Source organism: Mus caroli, chromosome 11 (assembly GCF_900094665.2).
Source record: "Mus caroli chromosome 11, CAROLI_EIJ_v1.1, whole genome shotgun sequence".
In the NCBI taxonomy this organism is placed as follows: Eukaryota; Metazoa; Chordata; class Mammalia; order Rodentia; family Muridae; genus Mus; species Mus caroli.
The window spans coordinates 21,944,356-21,953,374 of record NC_034580.1 but is presented as its reverse complement, the minus strand read 5'-3'; the positions used below and the strand labels follow the sequence as shown (position 1 = coordinate 21,953,374).

General features: G+C 43.5%; 1 long non-coding RNA gene across 1 annotated transcript in view; it reads left to right on the top strand.

Moving 5' to 3' along the window:
• The first annotated feature begins 972 nt into the window (after nucleotides 1-972).
• The window catches only part of LOC115032432, a 422,706-nt gene continuing 414,659 nt past the window's right edge, over nucleotides 973-9,019 (top strand). Inside the window, exon 1 of the long non-coding RNA XR_003838110.1 lies at nucleotides 973-1,065. This is a non-coding gene — a long non-coding RNA (uncharacterized LOC115032432). The remainder of the gene's footprint in view (nucleotides 1,066-9,019) is intronic.

The following is a 9,019-nucleotide window of genomic DNA, read 5'->3' as shown; positions in this document are numbered from 1 at the left end:
AAAAGAAACATGGGTAAGGCAGTAACTTCTTGTAATGAGACTAATACAAGAATAACATAAAAGGTGGATTTTACAGCAAGATATGGGTAATTTTCAACTGTCCTTAATGAAGAATTCGAACACTGAAAGGTTTTGGTCTCAACATTGTAGTATGGATAGAAGTGAGAATGGAAGACTAGCCTTTTCAATGAGGCCATAAGCCTAGACATAAATTTATTTCAGATTCCCCAAATCACATCACTCTAAGCCAACTAATATCTGTATTAACTACAGTCAAAACTAGTATTCAACGCACACTTAACCAGATATGGAACAGGGGCTTAAGTTTTTCTTCCCATACTAACATATGTTCCTAAAGTTTTAAGCTCATTCTATACTTGGACAATAGTGTCCCAGGCACTAGTACTTTTAGAAATGGCAAGCTGAGCCCTCAAACTCCTGTGGGACTTCCCATGGTCTAGTTTGAATTGTTGTTTTGTTTGTTTGTTTGTTTGTTTGTTTTGGTGGATTTGAAGTAGCTCCAGAAGGTCACCTGGAGTGACCATATGCCCCTTGGTTCAGCAGTCCTTCCATAGCCGGACAGGACTTATATTTGAGGTTTTCGAAGTAAACGTAGATAGTTTCTGTGGAGTCCACATGTGCCAGAGAACTTGGGTGGCTGAGAATTTGGCGGGAAGAAAGGGGTGAGCAGAGGTGCATGTTCTGGCACTTTCCACGAAGGCTACTCTCCTACGTGGGGGAGGGTGAGACGCACCCACCCCCACCCCCAGCAAGTACACCTCAGCCGAGATTTGGGGATCGCCTCACCTGTATTTAAAAACCCACCACCGCATTCCCCGCACCGTGCACCCGCAACTTCGCCTTCCACAGCTAGCCGCAGCCCAGCCGAACAGACCGAGGGGGAAAGACAGACAAATCGGCGCGAGCGAGCGCGGGGACCGGGCAGCGGGGAGCGCGAGCGCGGGACGAGCGCGGGTTCAATTAGCGAAACAAAGCAATCATGGCGGAGCGAGCACACCGGGCTGCGCGCCCCGAGGACTCGGCGACCGCCCCGCGCCCTGGCCGGTAAGTGACGCGGCGCCACGCGGCCTCCGCGCTCGCTCCCGCCGCCCGCGCCCCCGCGCCGCCCCCGCCTCCGCCCCGCGCAGCTGGCGCCGCCGCCGCGAGGCCCTGCGACCGCGGGCGCCCTGGGCCCTCCGCCTCCGCAGGGGCTCGCCTGCCCCCGCCGTTCCGCCGTCCCCGCCGCCCCGAGCTGTGGCCCGGAGCCCGCTGACCGCCGCTGTACGCGCAGGGTGCCTGCACCCCTCGGCTCGCCGCCCCCACTGCGGCCTCCCTCTGGCCTGATCCCCGCCTCCCGTCTCTAATCTGGCCCCCTCGCTTCCCCTATTTCCCTCGCGTCCCCCAAACTGGCCTCGGGCCTGAGTGGGTGCAAGCAGTCACCGCCCACTGACCAACCAAGGAAGGACTCAGCACCCTCGCCTCTGTGACCCCAGGGTTCACTTTTCCAACCAAGGGACATAGCTCTTGCACCTGCCCAGGCTCTTAGGCTAGTGTCTTTGTGAGGAGGTTGGTGCAGCCTTTTTAGAAGATAGGAAAACAAAGGCGACAGGTAGGGGAACATACAAGGCACTGTCATCAACAACGGAGAGGCTCTCTGTTCTCAGAAAAGAGGGTTTTCTTTAAGGAATCCTTCAAGCACTGTGCGTATAGCTGACATATCTCCTGTTTAGAGATAAAAAGCAATCCTTGGGTCCGTCAAGCTCTCAATTTTCCTGTCCACAGACCCCATTTAATGTTTAGTTGGTCCAGTTGTTTGCCTTTTTCCTTTTACTTGTTCAGCCTTTTCGGGACCTTAGTTAATCCTGTGCCTATCTCTGTCCTGTTTGGGGGAGAAATGACAGCAGATGGTGTCTGCTGGGCAGAGAAGGGCATCTGTTTGCTTCTATGTGTCTTTTGAGTCTGACATCTCACTGCTGACAGGTTACTCTGCAGATTATGGAGCAGTGAATTGCTTTATCATCCAGAAAGAAAATGCTGATGACATTAAAATAGTCTTGTATTGTTATTGCAATTGCATATTTTTTTAAACAAATAAGATCCAATGGAATTAATCATTTATTTTTGCTGGGGATTGAACCCAGGGCCTTGTGCATACTACTCAAGTGCCCGTCCACCCCTGAGCTATACTCCAAGCCATAAAGTGTCTAATCATAATTTTTATTACACTTCTTGCTGGCCCATCTGGAATAAGGCACAGCCTTATTTTCCCCCCTTTTCTCTTGAAGGTGGCAAAAATTCTAATTGATACTCATTTAATAGATTAACTTGCAAAGCCATATAAAGGTTGAACAAAGCAACCATGCATGCTTCAGCCCAAGTCAGTTCTTCTTTGATAAAGCAAGAACTACTTCCCAATGGTTCATTGACACTTAGTCCTTCACCTTACAGTGTTGCTTCTCAGCTCCTTTTATTGGGGGGGGGGGAGGTGTCTGGAGGGTGGCAATGGAAATTTCCAAAACTAAGATTTACTTTCTCAATGGGACAGGAACTGACCGGTGACAAACCCTAGTTAACTCAGCCCAGGACTTGCTGGAGATGGCAGCTCAGTGAAGACTGTTCATGTTTATTTTTCACAGTTGTGTGGACATAAGAAAAACAAAGCTGGTGCTTTATCCGGAGCTACTACCAGATCCTTCCCACACTAGTTAGCTCGAGATTCCATTACTCAGGAGCCCTGAACTCCTTCTCACAAATGGATTTTATGTTGACTTCCTGCTCATACCGTGTCAGAGATCATCAACCTGGGAAGAAGTGCTTTGGCTTCTAAAGTGATGTTAGTGGAGGCAAAAAGATCAGCCTTGGGATTATAGATCTTGCTGACCCATTAAGGGTCAGTAAATTAGTAGACTACTTGAGTTGACACTTCTGATCTCAACTTAATGGGTTGATTAACTTATGACTCTATCTTCATTATGGGCTATTAGCACATTGCTAAACTGGATCTTGGACTTAAGAACTGTTTTTAAGTTTATGTTTTTGCTCTCAAGGTTAATCAATATTCATTATGGTTTTAGTTTTTTATTTTTTTTTAACCAAAAGGTTAGCTAGATCCTTCTATAAAAAAAGATATTCAATACATTTATGAGTTGAGGTTGCAAAACTGTCTGGCTAAGGAATTTACAACATGCAAAAGGATACACAATAAGAGGTGGCATCATAAAGAGGAAATACACACGACATGCACATGTTAAGGGCTTCTTGCTCATCATCAGCACCTCCACCCTCTTATCTTTCTGTGTGCCTTTCTCTTATAGTCACAGTAAATCATGACATTCAGACCTCCATTGAAGGCTTATGGGGCTGCCAGCTAGGAACAGAGAAAACCTAGGCTTTGCCTCAAGATGCTTTGTGAGGAATATTTTTTTTTTTTTTTTTTGTGATCGGCATATCTTAGAATCAGTCTGTAGACTACACTATTAAATCTATAGAGTATATTTTTTTCCTGCCTTTCTTGAACTTTGTAACACATCCCAAGGTCATTGTAATCCTGGTGATTTGGGAATCATCAGTAATCATTCTGTAATCTCACCAGTTGACAATTCATATATTAGTCATGCTGGAGAAATCACTAGAGAAAGTTAAAGTTTATCCACTCAGCCACACAATTAATTGAGAGGTATGTACAGTGTTTTAGGTGGAACTTCACTGGAACTGAGTCAGTTGGCTGGCAGGTATTAATGCAAACAAAGATATACTCAAACCAAAGAATTGTTAGGCTTCCATAAAAAAGCTCTGTGAGACACTGGCTCACTGCTTAGCTTGAAATTCATAGCCCTCCTTTGGGGGCCTAGAAAACTGAGTTCCTTCTGAAGCCATGTATATACCTCTTTACCTATCACATGATTATGTGGGTACAGTTTGCAAGTTTCTCTAACTTGAAGAGAATTAGTAGACTTTTTTATCGTTAAAACCAAGACTAAGTATAAGTAGTATGATCAAAAGCCAAGGAATGGTGTTCTAGATCATGGATGGTGTTCCAGGTCATGGATGGTGTTCCAGGTCATGGATGATGCTCCAGGTCATGGATGGTGGTCCAGGTCATGGATGGTGCTCCAGGTCATGGATGGTGTTCCAGGTCATGGATGGTGTTCCAGGTCATGGATGGTGCTCCAGGTCATGGATGGTGCTCCAGGTCATGGATGGTGCTCCAGGTCATGGATGGTGTTTCAGATTATGGAAGGCTGCTATGTTTTTCAAACACAGCCCATGGGCTGGCTGAAGGGTTAAGGGTGCAAGCCAGAATGAAGCAGAGCAAGGAAGAAGAGGATTTTCAGAACCCTGTAGTAGATCATTTTAAACAAGAATCCCTAAGGAGGATGTTATCAAAAGGTATTATAGCTGGAAGCAAACCTCAGTCACAGAACCAAGTTTTAGAGAAAACACAGTCTTAGTTAAAACAGAATAAAAATAGCATTAGCTACACTAAAAACTCCAAAGCAAATAAAATCTGTGGGAACACCTGCCTTGAAAAGCAGCCACATTTGTTAGTATTAAAAGTCTTCACCAACAGGTAATTCTCTCGAGTCATCTTCTTTAGCCGTTCAGGGAAACATGACCACACGACAGGGTCTGCCCAGTTCACCAAGCTCTCTAGTAAACAGATTATTTTTTATTACGAAGTGTTAGAACTCAAGCTGACTTGAAGTTCAATGTCCTTAGTGCTTACTTTACATTTATTTCATTTTCTTAAACCCTGCCAAAAGATGTATGTGTGGAAGTACAGCCCTTCCACAAATTATCTTGATATTTTGGGGACTTATTTTTCTTTGGGAATCTGGTGTCTGTCATCTTTGCAGAGTTAGAGGATATATTCTAAACAGACACCTCATTGAAATATCTGCTTGCCGCCCACCAGAGACAAGAACAATGCTTACTCTGCCATCTCAATGACCGAACTGGATCAGTAGTCCATAAAGCATTCTCAGACCTGTGGTATGCAAATATAAAGAGGCTACTGAAACTTTGTTGGTGACAGCATATTAAGTATATGTATTTTGTTAGGAAAGGAGAAACAAAAGCAAGGCATTTGGCAATCTGCAGGCAGAATTGAAAATATGAATTTAGCCTAATTAAAAATACAATTTTTAACTCAGCGCTGGTTTTGTGGTCAGCTCGAAGGAAGGCTGTGAAAAAGAACATGGACCTACCTGCAAAAGCAGTTACCTCTCAGTCTTCAGTCCTGCTCAACTCACTAAAAGCAGCAGTGCAAAGACTGTGGCCTGAGAACAAGACAGGGTTCAGAGGAGCAGCAGCTGCAATCATCACCGGCTCTCTGTTGCTCCTCAGAGATGAGCACGCAGCACCAGTGAGTTAGCACAGCCTCTGGTGGAGGGTTACGGTCAGCTCAGTGGTTAATAACCGAGCTGGGAGACCAAGGCCCCAGCTTTTGTCAGGCTTCTGCTCTATTACTACTAGGACACAAGCTTAGAACCAAGAAGAAGGTGAATCAGAAAGATGGCGAACTTGGAAGGTGTCAGGGAACTGTATCATGATCTTACTCCTGAATGCTAATAGAGGCAACAAACTCAACTTTGGGAGAACCCATCTCTCTCAAGGGAATAATGTCTCTACTTTTCATGATTCATAGACAGATGTGAGGCCAGCATGGTGCAAAAAGAAAAAGGCAGAACAGCAACCCAACGAAACTGTAGGATTGTACTACACAAGCATTTATAACACAGCATTCTAAATGCATACAATTTGAAAGCAACTTTATGCCCAAATGAAACTATGGATTCAGGATTTCTTATTTATTTCCAGCAAGGCACCAAAAGTGACTTTAGCTTATGTAGAACTAGCATGTCAAAGTTACTACATGAAGCCCTTGCTTGTGTTGTCAAGATTTGGTGAACTTTTAACTAGGAATATAGTTCTACAGTCTGTTTGTCATGGAGTCTCCCTTTCTAAATAAAAGTGTCTAAATATAGCTGTGGGAAAACGGAGCACTGGAAATCATTCTGAGTATGGACAATGACGTTCTACTATCTATTGGCTTGGTCCTTCTTTATACCAGCACATTTCTTTAATGAGTTCTTGTGGGCATTATGTAAAATTTAATGTAATTGATTAAATTATAGTAACTCCTTGGCTTACAAAGCAAAAGCATCAAATATTAAGCTTCTTTACCATCTCATACTTTGTTGAAAATGTAGCTTATATAAAAGAGCCTCCTTGATCCTAAGACTATCACACAGTCAAGAGTACAGGGAACTCAGTGTCTTGAACATACAAGTGAATATTGGAAAAAAAATAATCTTTTCAGTTTTTACGATTACTAGAAAAGTTTAGTTACTCATAATTTAAGAGTAATGTATATATTTCTATCACTTTATAGAAAGCTACTGCAAATGTTGTGACATAAGACAAAGCACACGTCTTCAGTTTTGTAGATTAAGACTTTTAACATCTGTTTTATTGTACTTAAAGCAAAGTATCCCTGGGATGGCAGTTGTTCCTGAGGACTGTAGGACTCAGCTTTCCAGAGATCATCCACACTTCGTGGATCCTGCTACCTGTCCTCTACCTTCAGAGCAACCAGTGTAGCAATATTGCATCTTTCTGAAAAACTCCTCCATGTCCTGCCTCCTTAAGTTCAGCCAGGAAGGACTCACTGTAATTAAAGATTTACAATATTTGATTGAGCACACTTGGATAGGTGAGGATTGTCTCTCAGCTTCATAGTCACTAACCTTAGTTAGAGTTCCAAAGTGCCATTAGCATATTGTAAGGTTGGTATATAAAGCTTCCTGTTGATGAATTATAAGGATATGGACACCTCTTGGGATCATTATTCTAGCTAATCTTGTTTGTCTCCTAATGATTCTGTTTTGGGTATCTGCAGAAGCAGAGAGTGAAACAAGAATTCCAGGGCTCAAAATTTCACTGTAACACAGACATTACTGCCAAATGAGGAACTTAGAGAGAAGTTGTATTAGCAAGTGGAACACCAAGCTTCATCCTATTGGGGAACCATAGGGAGGGCAGGGTACTGAGAGCTTAACGAAAGTGTGAAGAGCAGAACGTGACATTTGTCCTTCATATTCTTCATGTCACTGGCCCTGCACATGGGCCAACTGTGTTCCAACAGGCTGAAGACCTTAAGCAACCACCATTATGTTCATAGTAAGTAGCTTTCACTTGAAGGAGTGAACCAGAGTTCCTGTTGGGGCTGGGGGTAAGTGGATTGACTTCATCATCTCCAAGACTCAATTTATCACTGTGTTCCCCTTGCATATAGGGTTCCAGCATTTTTCTGGGTTTTCCCTTTCTAGCTCTGTGTTTCAGGTACTCTTCTGCTTCAGTCCAATGATCTCTTCTCCACTGTCTTTTGTGCTCTATTTGGCCTCAAAATATGTTTTCTTTAACACAGACTTAAGTGTCATAGAAAACAGACAATCAAAAGTCTTCCATTGATTCCCCATTAACTGTAAAAGAAAGTCATCAGCTGAGCCCTCAGGGACTTCCATTCTGGTCCCACAGACTGATTTTTGTCAGCTCTTAGTTTCTGCAGTCTGATGTGTATGCACTTTACTCCACACAGAGCAGAGCTGCACCATTTGCCTGCTGCCTTTGCTTTGTTTCCTGGCCTTCACCACTAGATCTGAGTCTGGATGCCAGGGACTCTTCACCTGGCCGGCATCAGGCTCGCCCTCGTTACTCTTTCATCTGTTGACTTTCTGTGTTCTTGCTCTTGATCATAGAGTCTCCCTTTCACGGCTAATGATCCAGTCTCTGGCATCCTTGAAGTTGTGGATGAAATCTTTCCTGCCTTTATTTAGGTTTCCATTTGCCTGTCCCAGCTGGAAGTGAGGCATCTTTCAAACTCTTCTAGCTTATAGTACTGTTTGTTCCTAATTTCATAGAACATGAGCTTAATCATCTCAGACATAGATGTGTCAACATCTTTGAAGGGAACAGAATGTCATTTTTGTCCTTTGCCTCAAATCTTGAATGCGCTCCTTGCAGCTCCTCTAGTTTTGTGTGGCTGTAGTAGTTTTGTGTGGCTGTATTTGGAAAACACAAGTCATCTGTTTTAGAGAACTGTGACCAAAGCGAACACTGTAAGGGAAAATGAATTTGTATTTTAGGGGGGCATTCTACTTCAGGGCATCTTCTTTTCACTCCTTCAATAAAGGGATGGATATAGAAAACCAACATGCTTAAACCCAAAGCTGCCTGGATAGAAGGCTGGAAGTTTCCCCAGTTCTTTTCAGAGAGGTAGTGAGAACTGAAAGACTTCTGCCTTTTCAAAACCAATGAGGTACAATTTTAAAGTATTTGGAATTTTTCATTTACACATCTTCAATTTCCAAAAGTAATTTTCAAAGACCCTAGAATAGAACTCACTTTGGAATTCCAAAATACCCAGTGGTTTCCTGATGGCTGGCTTTGGTCTTCTCCATCTAAAACAAATCTCCATTTTTATTTGGATCCAGGAGTCAAGATGATAAGGTGGACTGAGAAACTTGGAAAAGCAGCAGGGTGGTGACCTGTGCTGATGCTGGCATAGTTTTTCTCCAAGGCATAGGTATGCAGTGCACACGGTGTGGTGTGTGTGGTCTATGTTGTATGGTGTGGAATGATGTGTGTGTATGGTCTATGTTGTATGGTGTGGAATGATGTGTGTGTGTGGTCTATGTTGTAATGGTGTATGTGTGTGTGTTGTATGGTGTGGAATGGTGTGTGTCTGTGTCTGTGTTGTAGTATGGTGTGTGTGTCTTGTGTGGTTTACAGCGTGGTATAGTATGTGTGTGTGGTCTATGGTGTGATGTGGTATGTATGTGTCTGTGTGGTGTGTGGTACATGGTGTGGTATGGTTTGTGTATGTGTGGTGTGTGTGTGTGTGTTTGTGTGTGTGTATGTGATGTATGGTAGGATGTGATGTGTATGTGTTTGTGTGTGTGGTGTGTGGTATGTATGTGCAGTGTATGATGTGGTGCGATGTATGTTTGTGTGTGTT